A 14,544-nucleotide genomic window follows, 5' to 3' on the forward strand; every position below is an offset into this window, starting at 1 on the left:
TTCTAGATTGTCTACAGGGGGTGTTTGATTAATTAACAACAAGTTCTCAACTCAAATCCAAGGGTTAACACAAGCTGCCTTTAGATTTCTTTGGTTGAATTTTTTAAAATGCAAGAATTTCCCCTTGTTTTCAAAAGAATACCCCATTTTAACACAAGCCCTAATGCCTATTTATAGGCAAATGAGGGTGGATGGCCCCATTTTAGGGTTGATGCAGCAAAAATAACATTGTCGGGTCCCGCAATAGGACTGGGCCCACTTTTATAAAATCAGATCGGGTGGCACGCAAAATGAGGTGGTGCACTAGGAAGTGTGCCGAGTGGGCTCGACGTGCTTCCCAGACTTGGTTTCATCACAAAATGCCTAGTGGGTTCGACCGAAGCAGCCTTGATTCGGTCTCAAACCTGCAAAAGTAAAAATGGTTAAACACATCGGTAATTTCAACCACGGACCATCGGTCCAAAAAACCAGGGCGATCGAAACCCCGATTCAATCTTATGAAAAAAAATTATGTATCATCACTGGACTTTTTAGGGGTAAAATTTAAGCGTCTATAATTTGCCCCCACTTTGATAATATTTTGCTTTTCAAGCAAAATGTCATCAAAGTGTAAAGTAGGTGCATAAGTAAGAAAATACTTGCATAGTTTGCATGACACGCACGGGTTTGATGGATGAGATACACCATCTTGGCGGCTTTGGTATGAGAATGCTCCACTTCGGAGGTTGTCCTTCGGATGGTAAGAGGAAGAATGTGATGCGCCACACGAGCGGTTTCCAAGGTGCACCACTTCAGACGACTTCAACAAATGAATGGATGTGGCACTTCGATTCACTAGGTTGATGAAAAGCGGAATGAGATACGCCACACAGGCGGTTTCCAGGGTGCGCCACTTTGGACGGCTTCAACGGTTGCATGGGTGCGATACTTCAACGAACTTGGAAGGCTAACATCGAAGTGAGATGCGGCACATAGGCGGCTTTTGAGGTGCGCCACTTTGGACGAATTCAACGAATGAATGGGTGCGATACTTCGACCAACCCGGTTGGTGAAAAGCAGAATGAGATACACAATACAGGCGGCTTTCGAGGTGCACCACTAGGACGGCTTTAACGAATGAATGGGTGCATACTTTCATCGACTCGATACCATTATGACATTTAATGGTGGGCGAATTGCATCAGGGTGGTTGATGATGACTTCTGCAGCTATCTTGCACCTGTTGGTGGCTTTAATTGGGCTGCTCCACTTTAGGAGGGGCATCACTTCACCACGGCATAAATTGGGCTACTCCACTTCAGGAGGAGCGTCACTTCGAATGACTTAAACTAGGCTACTCCACTTCGGGAGGGGTGCCACTTCAGATGGCTTAAACTGGGCTGCTCCACTTCCGGAGGTGCACCACTTCGAATGGTTTAAACTGGCATGCTCCTCTTCAGGAGGTGCTCCACTTCGGAGGGCTTAAATTGGGATACTCCACTTCATGAGATGCCTTCTTCAAAGGGTTTAAACTGGAAAGCTCCACTTTGAGAGGTGCGCCACTTCGGATGGCTTAATTTTGAAATACTCCACTCAGGGAGGTTCCTACAAAATAATTCTTACAACACAGGAGAAGAGGAACTTCTTAGCAATTTCTGTGATTAGGCTTGGAAAAGCGTGTGCGTGTGACACGTGATTCTGCATAAAAGTTAGTGATTGTGCATAAAAATGCGTGATTTCATGTGAAATCATGTGTGTGTGTGAATTCATATGAACTCGTGTGCGTGAATTCATGTGAACTCGTGTGCATGTGCATTTATGTGAATTCATGTGACTTTGCATTTGTATTTAAAACATATGATTGAGCATGTGATTGTGTGTGAAACAAGTTATTTCACAAAAATAGAGTCGAGAAAACTGACCTACCAACCTATGACCAACGATGATGCCTTTGCTTTGGCGCTGAGTCAAGATGAATTGCGGGGTAAGCATAAGAGCTGGGTCGCAGCTATTGAGTCGAAAATCCTAAACTGGGCCCAATAAACCCATAAACCTTATACCCCAGGGTGAAAAACCTTATAGGCTTCACTTTTTTTCTTGGCTAGTTGTGTAGCCGGTGCATATGAGGTATTTATTCACAACTACTTATTGGGATAGGCTCCCTTACGTGGGACTTATACGATTCCCACAGTGGGGGCAGTTTGGCCCGTACTTTCGGGATACTTTATTCGTTGAAGCTTCTTTTTACAGGCTTCACCCCTGTTTACTCTTGTGGAATTTCTTTATGGGTTATACCTCTATTTATTTTGGGGAGCTCTTTTATGTGCTTGCCCCAGTTTGATCTTTTTATTTCCCCTTGTTGTGAGCTTCGCCCTGGTCCATTCTTTAACTTCCTCTTGTCATGGGCTTTGCCCCATTTTATTCTTCAATTTTTTCTTATTGTGGGCTTGCATCAGTTTATTTTGAGTTGCTCTTTGTTGTGGGCTTTGCCCCAACTTATTCTAAATTACCTCCTTGCGGACTCTACTCTGGCTTACACTTCTTGTTGTATCTTATTATGGGCTTGCCCCAGTTTATTCTTCTATTGCCTTTTAATGGGACTTGCCCCAATTTGTTCGAAATCACTTCTTCCCGTGGGTTTTGCCCCAGTTTATTCTTGAATTGTCACTTGTCGTGGGCTTTGCCCTAGTCTGTTCTCCTATTGTGAATACCCAAATTTTGAGGCTCAAAAAGCCAGTTTTTCCGGACTGCAAACAGTCCGGCCGGACCAGAGGCCATTCGGAAAGTTCACCGAAAGTATGCCAATATGGTACTTGCAACGTCCGAAAAATTACGAGGATCGCAGAACTGGTCCCGGAATATTTTTTGGAGGTCCGGAACTCCCAGAAAAGACTCTGGAACGAAAAATTAGCAAACCTGCCAGCCCCGGCGGCGCCTGCCACCGGCCGCCCTCCAACCCGATTTTTGCCTATAAATATAGCCCCGGCACTCCGTTTTTTACTCACTCAGTCTGTGTTGACGGACGCTCCTCCCTTACACTCCTTGCGATTCTTTACTGCTTTTGTAACACCCGCTGCCCGATCCCGAAAGACCCGACGATGGATGCCACATTTGGTGCCGGAGGCACCGTCCTAACCTACATATAAATCAAACAATCATATTATGAATTAGAAGTGACTTAGTATTCACAATTTTAGCAAGTAATAGTATTCTGTTTTGAAAATGATTTGGGAGAATCCTACAGAAAAACTGCAAGAGTTTTCCCTAAAAATAGAAGTTGCCAAACATATGAATACAAAGCACTCCCAAATTCAAACTCCAAACTCCATCAAACTCCAATAACAACACAATAGCACTTCTATAATTTCATAACTCCATAGTTCCTCAATAACATTATAATATTCATCACTTCAATACATTCATTTAAATATATCAACTTCTAATGTTCTAACCATTAAATAAGTCCAAGTTTATTCCCAATATATATACACCAAAATAATTTACAATAACATGCTATAAATGAAATAATACAGTCTCCAAAAATGTAATACTTATACATGCCATAATTTTTAGTTACATAAAATACTAATCAACTACCAAAAGATCTCTTCAACTCTGATGCTACTCTTCAGGTCTTTAAGCAGTAAGCACAATCTCCAACCTGCGCGTGATAAAATCAACGCGCCGGGTATAAAACTCAGTGGTGCTCATAAAACACAACAAACCAATGTTGTAATGACAACATACTTAAAAACAATCATTTATATACATAAAATCATTAAATTTGAACATGCAGTACATATGCACACCAACACATCATGCTTTAGAAATTCATTTGATATCATAAATAAGTTGTGGTAAATTAAGAGTTATTAACATAATGTGATCTCATTTATTTCACTTCCTTAAAAATATTGTATAAGGGCTCACATACACTTAGGAGAAAAGGAAGCAGATAAGTTTTCATAGCTTATTCATAATGGCCTTAGGTCGCCAACCTTTTCATAACATATTGAGCGCGTCCGCCCTAACATAAGACACCCACGTGCCTAGCATATGATCATAGCTTCTTATCATAATGGCATCAAATGCCGAACATGCTCATCATACATAATAAAATCAAATCATGCATCAAATTCACACAAAGTATATTAGAGCCCAAAAACATTTCTCATAAAATTCATTTTCTTTAGTCTTCTCATAATAAAAACTTAATTTAAACTTAAGTAATTCATAAAAATTCTCATACTTAAACAAAATGACTTAACATAGAAAATTTCCAGCATAAAAATAACATGGACCTTTGCTGTGTTTTTAAAACATAACCGGAGCTATGGGTCTCCACATTAAATGAAATTAGAGTTGTTAGAAAGCTAAGACAAAATCCTACAAATGTTATGAAGGGATCACAGCCCAGATCAATATGGAAGATAGCAAAACAAAGCTAGGAACACAAACTAACAGACCAGACCTGATTCAGCAGAACCAAGTCCAATATTTATTGAATTCCTACTAAACCCCACACTCAAATTAAACCAATCTAGAACGAGAGAATTATCAAGACACAGGGCAACAACTTTTATGAAGAACTCAGAACCTAATCTTGTCATTATAGTGGTCAAAATGGGCACTAAAGTCAGTGATGCATGTGGCTCGACACAAACAGAGTCAGTTTGGGTGTTTTAGCCATAAGTTGAGTTATATATCTCCAAATTGGACACAAGAGGATGGGTTGGAAAGCTAAGAGATAGACATAAAACTTTTATTAAGGACTCAGACACAAATGGAAACTAGAAAGGACCGAAAAATGGTCCTAAATCTCACTCAAAATCTCGTTTTTCCCAAATTCAGTTTACTTGAGCCATGAAAGGAACATGAACCACAAAGATACAAGGTAGAAATGTCTACCACAACATAAATACTCATCAAACATCATCCAAGAGCATGTAATGGCAACCAAAATTCAACAAACCAATCATTTCATACAAAATCTCAAAATATACACATAATAGCATAAAGGCCCAAAATCAAAATTTGAGTAAGGTAAGTGTGTTTATAAACACTAACCTTCAAAACAAGCTTTAACAAGCTTTAATCAAAGCTTCTCAAGCTTTGGTCTTGCCTTTATCCTTATTAGAAGGCTCTCCACCCTCTACATGGAAGAAACTCAAAATCAAACAAAGAAAACAAAGAAAAGAAGTAATTGGAGCATGATTAAGCATGTATATGCTAAAAGACAACTCTAAATCCAAAAATAATTCACTTATCATTAAATCACTTACTTGACCCAAGTAGGAAAATCACCAAATTCCTTGAAATTAGTCACCAAAGATTACTTCTCTAGCTTCACTCTCTAAGATTTATGCCTTAAATCAAGTTGGATGGGTGATTACTAAGTAGGAATTGAAGAAAATGAAGAAGAAGAAGAAGAAGAAGAAGAAGAAGAAGAAGAAGGAGAAGAAGGAAACGTGTATGGAGAAGAAGAAGGCAAAAGTTGGTGCTCAATAATTGATAGTTGCTTTATTAAAGCAACTAAGGGGGTATTTTGGTCTTTTCTCCAAATTGGAGGGTATTTTGGTCTTCTCTCCAAATATTCTCCAATTAAATTCCTTCAAAATATTATTTATCTCCACAAAAGTCTCTAATTTATTCCATAAAAATAATTCCTCAATTTTCCTCCATAAAAAAATAATTGCTCAAATTTCCTTACTTAATATAACACCATAATTCACTATTCACTAAGTATCTAAATTCTCCAAAAATATTCCTTACTTACTTTCTACCCATAAAAACCATGCATACATGCTCCAAAAATGTTAAATAAAATATAAAACATAAATAGTAATTTTTCGGACCAAAAATAATATCAACTTCCGGACCGGTGGTACTATTCACAGACCGGTAAACTACTATTAAAACACAGGAAAAAAAATGGGGCGTTACAGCTTTTCTGCATTTAGCATAGGCTTTTATTACTTTATTGTTGTGATACTTTGTCACTTAAATTGAATTAAATTAATTAATATTCCCCAAACGAGGAGCTTAATCCGGAGTTTTTCAAGCTGAAGCTAAGAAGCGGTCGTCGATTAAATCAGGTACATAAACGAAACTCTGCCTATTTAATTTTAGCACTTCATGCATATTTCTCTTCTACTCCTAATTCTACAACTGCATAAATGCATTCACGTCATTAATTTGGCAAAATAAAACTGCCTTATTTAAGCTTAAATGCCCGGTTAATTAATAATCGTGGTATTAAAAGCCTAAATCTGACAATATTGGCTAAAGTGCCTAGTCAATTAACAACTATGGTATAATCGCCTTTATTTCGAACAGTCCGGCTTAAGTCCAATTAATCAATAATTGTGGCTAAATAGCCTTAATTAAACATGTTTTTCTTGGCAATAAATTGCCTATATTACAAATCAATTAATCACTTTTGGCAAACAAATTGCCTATAAAGTAAGATTAACCCTTTTTTTAGTGACAAATCGCTTAAATCCATTTTTGGCAAAAATACCTTGAATTAATCAATCTTTTGACTAAAAGCCTTAAAATTAATCATTTTGGCGACAATCGCCCCATCAACATTTTTGGCAATAAATTGCCTGAATCAATCTTTTTGGCTAAAAGCCTTAAATCAACATTTTGGCGACAATCGCCCAATCAACATTTTTGGCAATAAATTGCCTGAATCAATCTTTTGGCTAAAAGCCTTAAATCAACATTTTGGTGACAATCGCCCAATCAACATTTTTGGCAATAAATTGCCTGAATCAATCTTTTGGGCTAAAAGCCTTAAATCAATGTTTTTGGCAACAAACGCCTAATCAATCAATTTTTGGCAAAATGCCTAAACAAAATGCACGAAGCATACACACACTCATGCATTAAGCATACCCATTCAAAGCCCTTTAAAAAAGGCCTATCGAACTACGTTGACTTTGATCTTCCATTCAAACGGAAGTACGTAGGCACGTTTGGGATTTAACCCCGAGCGGCAAGTCGAAATCACTTAAACATTCCGTTGGTCCAATTACCTTGCAAAGCATTCATTTATTTGGTTAGTTCATCAGCATGACATAGTCTCGGGATCCACCTCGGGTTCGAAGATTGTGCCTTAAGCATTGGTATAATTAATCTAGTAATTAGGTTAATTAAAATTGGAGTCAACTTAGGGTTTTTTTCCTAGTTTATCCTAAAATAAATAAACAAGGTGGCGACTCATACATTCACGTGCATTTCTGCCCTTTGGTCATATGGATTATATGCTTGATGATATTCGGGGGAGGGGTTCATAGTTTGGTGACTTCACTGGGGATCAAAGATAAAGAGTGGACTACGATTGTTGTGTAAACTAACCTGCCCTTCTTTAGGGTATTATTTTACTATGCTTGGTTTTGCAGGGTACCCTAACATGAATCGAGTATTCTTTCTTTAAGAATACGAGATGAGGAAATTTAGACTCAATTTGTACAATTTAATTAAAACATTTTAACTTGTTGATTTATTTGCACGATTGAGAATCCTTTTCTCCATTGCATAAAAAATGAATTTCAAATGAATTTCTTCTCTCTCTGTTCAAACTTCTGAGTCTGGATAGCAAGTAGCACTGATCGGCAGGTCTCTTTGATTATGTCGACGGATAGCCAAAGCTTCCTCCCTGTTACCGCAAACCATCCCTAATCCTTTTGGGGATGGCCCATGAGTATGCGTACCGTTGGACCCACGCGAAACTCTTTGTTTCACATGTGGTTAGGTATATCCATGCTCAAGGTTCAAGGGTCCCTTAATAAGCCAATTCTCTATTTGTGTCATAGCCTATAGAACCTATCCTTTAGGACTGTATGCACCCAATGATGTAAATCATATCATAAATGGATTATGACGTGATGTTGTGCGCATTCACGACATATCATGCACATTGAATAAACACAAAGGAACAAAAAATACCCTTTTTAGTCATGCACAGTTGGACAAAGAGTCGATCTACTTCACTACCCTAATACATGAACCACTATACCCTAATCCAGCTAACTTTATCCTATCAGGTACCCACTGTTCGAGCGCCTATCCAAGTTCCAGTCACACCTATAGTGCTATCACCAACCTCACCAGCTTCACCAACCTCACCAGCTTCAGCAACTTCACCTGCAATCCAAATGGCATCACTTGCTGACATCCAAAATCTCATGGAACAACTGGAAGCCATAATGGAGGCTAGAATGAATGAGGCATTAGCTGCCTAGAGAACAGCCCTAATAGCTGAACTAGGTGGTGGTAATGGAAATGGGGCTTCCGCAGGGGGAAGTGGACCTACTACCTCCAATGAGGGACCTGCTGCTGAACCAACAAACCCTGCCCTTAAGCTAGATGACATGCCCTCCAGAACTGCTTCTGAGCTGGAAGCTCAGAAAATGAGAGAAAAACTAGAACTGTTGGAAAGGTCCATTACTGCCCTCAAGACACACAAGGAAGTGGTGGACATGGATTCCTTGTCCTTGTTCCCAGAAGCAAGACTACCCACGAAGTTCAAAATGCCTAACATGGACAAGTTTGATGGAACCACTTGTCCCAAAACGCACCTGAAAATGTATGTGGGTGCCCTTAACCCGTTTGGATTGAGCAGCGAGCTCCTTGCTCAGTTGTTCCAACAATCTCTGACCGGTGCTGCTTTGAGGTGGTTTGTCAGTCTGGACCGGTCTAAGATGAAGACCTGGGAAGACATCTGCAATGCATTTAATACGCAATATCATTATAATATGGAGGTTGATGTTACTCGGAGAGAACTGGAAACCACCAAACAGAAGAACAACGAACCCTTTTCCTCGTTCCTTACGAGGCGGAGGGCCAAGGCCGCCCAAATGATCAACCGGCCTTCTGAGCAAGAACAGGTGGACATAATTATAAAGAACCTACAGCCTGTCTACCAACAACAACTACAAACCCAGTACCTACCAACGTTTCAGTCACTCATTGCCACTGCTACGAAGGTAGAGGATTTAATTCAAATGGGGCAACTGAAAGAAGACTCGGGAACCTCAAAATACAAGAAACCTAGCCAAGCTAGCAAAGTCCACGATGTGGCAAGCATCACCCCCACGAATCCTTTACGTGTGGGAAATATGAGAAATGGCAGTTAGTCAAGAAGAACATACACTGATCTCAGGATGCCAATCCTTTTGGTATTCCGAGAGGCTATCAAGGCAAATTACATTAAGCCTTTGGAAGCCAGGCCACCACCCAACCCATTACCAAGGAACTACAGAACCGACGAATACTGTGAGTACCACCAGGGTAGTGGGCACAAGACTGAAGCGTGCTGGACGCTTAAGAAGCGTATCCAAGACCTGGTGGACAACGGTTCAATTATTCCAAGGAGTAAGCCAAACATTAGCACTAATCCCTTACCAAATCACAGGGTAAATGCTATTGTTTCTAACCAGGAATTGATCGATCCTTTCGAGCTATTCCTAGAAATGAATGAAATCTGTGTCCTGGATTTGAATGACCTAACTGAAGAGGTCGATGCTATAACCAGGAGCGGAAGACAATATGAACCACTAGTCCTGGACAAAGTCCAAAATAAGACCCGGTACTCTCACAGTTGAAGAAGACCCAGGCTAAAGTGTCAATCTGGGAACTTCTGGCATCATCCTTTCCTCATCGCCAAGCTCTTTGCAAGGCTTTGAGTCAACTGCAAACATCGGTGGAGGTTAGCCCCGAAGTGCTGGTATCCACCCTTACCCAATCATCAAAGATGCAAAGCATCGGGTTTTCTGATGATGACTTACCCAAGAAGGGAGGCAGTCACAACAATGCCCTTTATGTCACTGTTCAGACCAGAGATAAAACTGTGCCCATGGTTCTCATTGATAATGGGTCAGCACTGAACGTCTGCCCACTAAGGGTAGCCAGTTGTCTAGGGTTGGAAGAAACAGATTTCATTCCATCAAACCAGATAGTGAAAGCATATGACAGCACCTGGAGGGAAGTATTGGGGGTTGCTACCTTAAAATTAGCAATTGGGCTGGCTGTGATGGAGGTCCCGTTCCAAGTAATTGATGTGCCAACTAGCTTCAACCTACTTCTAGGTCGACCATGGATACATCATACTAAGGCAGTGCCCTCTTCCCTGCACCAAAAGGTCAAGTTTCCTTATGAGGATAAGGTCATCACTATTCAAGGGGATGACTACAACTAGCTCAAGAAACCAAAGGGCCAGCCTCTCTTTGAGGTCAACCCTGAAACTGCCAATTTACCCCTCTTGGGATTTCAATATGACACTGTGCAGTTCATAGAAGGAAAGACTGTAAACTCTCGAATTCTCTTTGATTTCGGGATGGTGCAAATAAACTGCATAGTGCCTTTGATGCTAAAGATGTCCTATCTGCCGGGAATGATTATGGCAAGGTCCGAAAAGACATACCTCACACTCCAAGCCTGGGAGTATCCGGTGAATGAAGGGACCTTTGGATTGGGTTATGAGCCCACTGATGAAGACCGTGCTGAGAGAACCAGGAGGGGAAGGAAGGAGAGTATACAAATGTGGCCTTACCTTTTGACTTTGAATGGTTACTTCTGCAAACCGGGAGAAGCGATTCCTTATCGTGGCTTCCAAGAACCATTTCGCTACCCGACTGCTAAGAAGATGCTGCCTGGGTTAGAAATATTCTCTGATGTCTGGGGCAACAAGCCCGAAACAATAACTGAACTAGAAGTGGAAGACTTCATGCAACCCAGTCTCTTTGACGAGGTTGCAGTCATTACAGGAAGTGATGGGAATCAAGACCTGCTGAGCCTGATCAAGCCGTACGAAGGGCCTCTCACTAACTGGTACGCCGAGGAGGAGCGCGCTGCTGATAAACCCCCTCCCGAGTCAAACCTAGAGTCTGTAATCAAGTCCTGTATTGAGTTTGAGTCTGACCCCGAGTCTGAAACCGAGTCAGAGTCTAGTTCCAGTTTTGTGTCGGATTTAGAAAATCCAGACTTTAAATTTGATGTAATTTTTGAGGATGATTCCGTCATAATCAATAAAGGCTTGCAAATTCTTGACTACCCTGCGTGTCTATCTTTCCAAGCATTTCCAAGCAAAAATAATGAAAATCAAATAAATGAAATAAAAAATGAAAAAGAAAAAATAATAATTGGCAAAGAAGAAAATGAACATACATACATTGCATCTGACTGTGTGAACAGGGAACAGGTCATTGAATGCTTGAAAAAGTTTGCCGATTGCTTCATGTGGAAGGCAAGTGACATCACGGGAATTGACCCGGCAATAGCGGAGCATAGGATTCCAGTATACCCTGAGGCTAAACCTGTAAAACAGAAGCTAAGAAGGCTGAAAATAGAATGGTCCTTGAAAATCAAGGAGGAAGTAGCCAAGCAATTGGAGAATAAGTTCATAGAACCCATTGCCTACCTGACGTGGTTAGCAAACATAGTGCCGGTTCCTAAGAAGGATGGAAAGGTGTAAATGTGTGTGGATTACTGGGATTTGAATAAAGCATGTCTGAAGGATGACTTCCCCCTGCCGCATATTGACTTGTTGGTGGACCGAATGGCTGGACACGAGATGGTCTCCTTGACCGATCTTGCTGTCGGGTACAATCAAATAATGATGCATTTGCCAGACAAAGAGAAAACGACATTCATCACAGAGTGGGGAACCTACTGCTACAGGGTTATGCCCTTTGGGCTCAAAAATGCCGGGGCAACCTATCAAAGAATGGTAACGACCATCTTCCATGACATGATTCACAAAGAAGTAGAAGTGTATGTGGACAATATGGTTGTTAAATCAAAAACAGCTGAAGAACATACAACAGCACTTGAGAAGTTCTTCCTTAGACTTTGAAAGTACAATTTAAAGCTCAACCCGGCAAAATGTCTGTTTGGAGCTACATCCGGAGTATTTCTGGGACATATGGTCAGTCGGAAGGGCATAGAGATTGACCCTTCAAAAGCCAAAGCCATTTTGGAAATGCCGGCACCGAAGACGGAAAAGGAAGTTCGGGGTTTCCTGGGAAGGCTACAGTACATCAGCCGGTTCATTAATCAATTGGCCGATACTTGTGGTCCGATCTTCAAATTACTCAGGAAAGGAGTAGCCATCAAATGGAATGAGGATTGTCAAAAAGCTTTCGACCAAGTTAAGCAATATCTGTTATCCCTGCCAGTTTTACAGCCACCAAGGCTAGGAAAGCCTTTGCTATTGTACCTATCAGTGACAGAAGAAGCGATGGGTGCAATGCTAGCTCAACAAGCAGAAGATACAAGGGTAGAAAATGCCGTGTATTACCTCAGCAAAAGGATGCTAGACTACGAGCTAAAATACAATAAGATAGAGAAGTTGTGTGTGGCTCTAGTTTGGGCTTGTACAAAGCTGCAGCACTACCTCTCGTCCTACACCACATACGTTATTTCTGAATCGAACCCCTTGAAATTCCTTATGGAGAGGCCGGTTCTTGATAGTAAGATGGCTAAGTGGGTGTCGGTGCTCGCAGCCTATGATTTAAAATTTGTACAACGGAAGGCAGTGAAAGGCGGAGCCTTGGCTGATCAATTAGCAGAATTACCAGTCGAAGACCAAATGCCGGAGGTAGAATTTCCTGATGAAGACTTGTTGAGCTTAGAAAGTGAAGTCTGGGAAATGTACTTCGATGGAGCTTCAAACTACCATGGAAATGGGGTTGGAGTCGTATTCAAAACTCCTTGTGGAGAATACGTCCCAATCGTAGTCAAATTAGATTTTGACTGCACCAACAATGAAGCTGAGTATGAAGCTTGCATAAAGGGTTAGAAGCAGCCCTGGAAAAGGAAATAAAGGTCCTCAAGGTTTTCGGGGATTCTAATTTAATAGTCTCCCAAGCTTTGAGAAAATGGAAAATTAAAGAAGAGCATTTGGTTCCTTACCTACAACGTTTGGACGAATTGGCTCAGCAATTTGAGGATTTATCCTTCCACTACTTGCCGCGAGCCAAAAATCAGTTTGCTGATGCTCTGGCTACTTTAGCTTCCATGGTCAATGTAGAGGGGAATCAAATTCGACCTTTGACAGTTCGGCTGCAGAAACAGCCAGCACATATCATGAATTTGGTGGATGACAAGCCCTGGTTTTGGGATATACAGAACTATCTTCAGAATGAAGCCTACCCGGAGGGATCCACCAAGACTGATCAACGGACATTGAGACAGTTAGCATCCGGATATTTCCTTTCTGGGGGAGTTCTGTATAAAAGAAATTGGAATCGCCTGCACCTAAGGTGCGTTGATGAGGGAGAAGCTCAAACCATCATGGATTCCTTACATAATGGGGAGTCTGGTCCACACATGCACGGGATAGCCTTGGCTCGGAAAATCGCGAACTTGGGTTATTACTGGTCGACCATGAATGCAGACTGCGTGAGGCACGCGCAGAAGTGCCATGAGTGTCAAATTTTTGCTAAGCTGCAAAAACAGCCTCCGGTCAACTTGAATCCCATTACTTCACCCTGGCCCTTCACAACTTGGGGCATAGACGTGATCGGAAAAATCCACCCAAAGGCTTCCAATGGTCACCAATTCATCCTGGTTGCTGTAGACTATTTCACTAAGTGGATCGAGGCAACCTCTTATTCGATCTTGAATGCCAAGAAGGCAGCACATTTCGTTCGTACTAACATCCTTTGTCGGTACGGAACGCCCTTTGAGATCATAACTGATAATGGGTCCCATTTTCAGAGTTAATTCTCTGATTTGTTGAAAGAAAAGAGAATCCAACATCACAAGTCCTCACCGTATCGTCCACAAACGAATGGGGCTGTAGAAGCTACAAACAAGGCTATAAAAGTCATTCTACAGAAGACGGTTAGGAAGCACAAAGCTTGGCATGAACAGTTGCCAAATGCCCTATGGGGATACAGGACTTCAATCAGAACGCCTACTGGGGCAACCCCGTATTCCTTAGTGTATGGTATGGAAGCAGTGTTGCCTATCGAGCTGGAAGTTCAGTCGGCGAGGATTATCCAGGAAAGCCAGATCAGCGAAGCAGATTGGGCTAAGAATTATCATTTGCAACTCTTGGGTATGGATGAAAAGCGATTGCGAGGGATCCACCAAATTCAAGTTTACCAGAGAAGAATGGCACGACATTTTAATAAGAAGGTCAAAGACTGAAAACTGGAAGAAGGTTGTTTGGTCCTGAAGGAAATTAGACAGCCAATCATAGACCCACATGGAAGTTTCGTCCTCATTGGGCTGGACCCTATGTGTTGAAGAAAATATTGTCTGGCGGAGCTGTCATTTTGACCGATTTGGATGGTTTGGAATTCACGAATCCATGTAATTTAGATCAGTTAAAAAGATATTTTGTATAATAAGCATTGCATAATGTAAAATGAACTACATTAGACCTGATTCTCTTCGGAAAAAAGAAATTGTGTATCGGAGATGTAAGCAGCCCTCATTGGGTACGGTCTAAACATTAATAAAAAAAAATCATTTCATATTTCATTCTTCTTTGCCAAAAAAAAAAGGGAAAAAGAGGAAAGAAAAAAAAAAGTGAAAAAAAGAAGTGAAAAA

This window comes from Jatropha curcas, chromosome 5, assembly GCF_041381405.1.
Source record: "Jatropha curcas cultivar XTBG-Jc1 chromosome 5, XTBG_Jcur_1.0, whole genome shotgun sequence".
In the NCBI taxonomy this organism is placed as follows: domain Eukaryota; kingdom Viridiplantae; phylum Streptophyta; class Magnoliopsida; order Malpighiales; family Euphorbiaceae; genus Jatropha; species Jatropha curcas.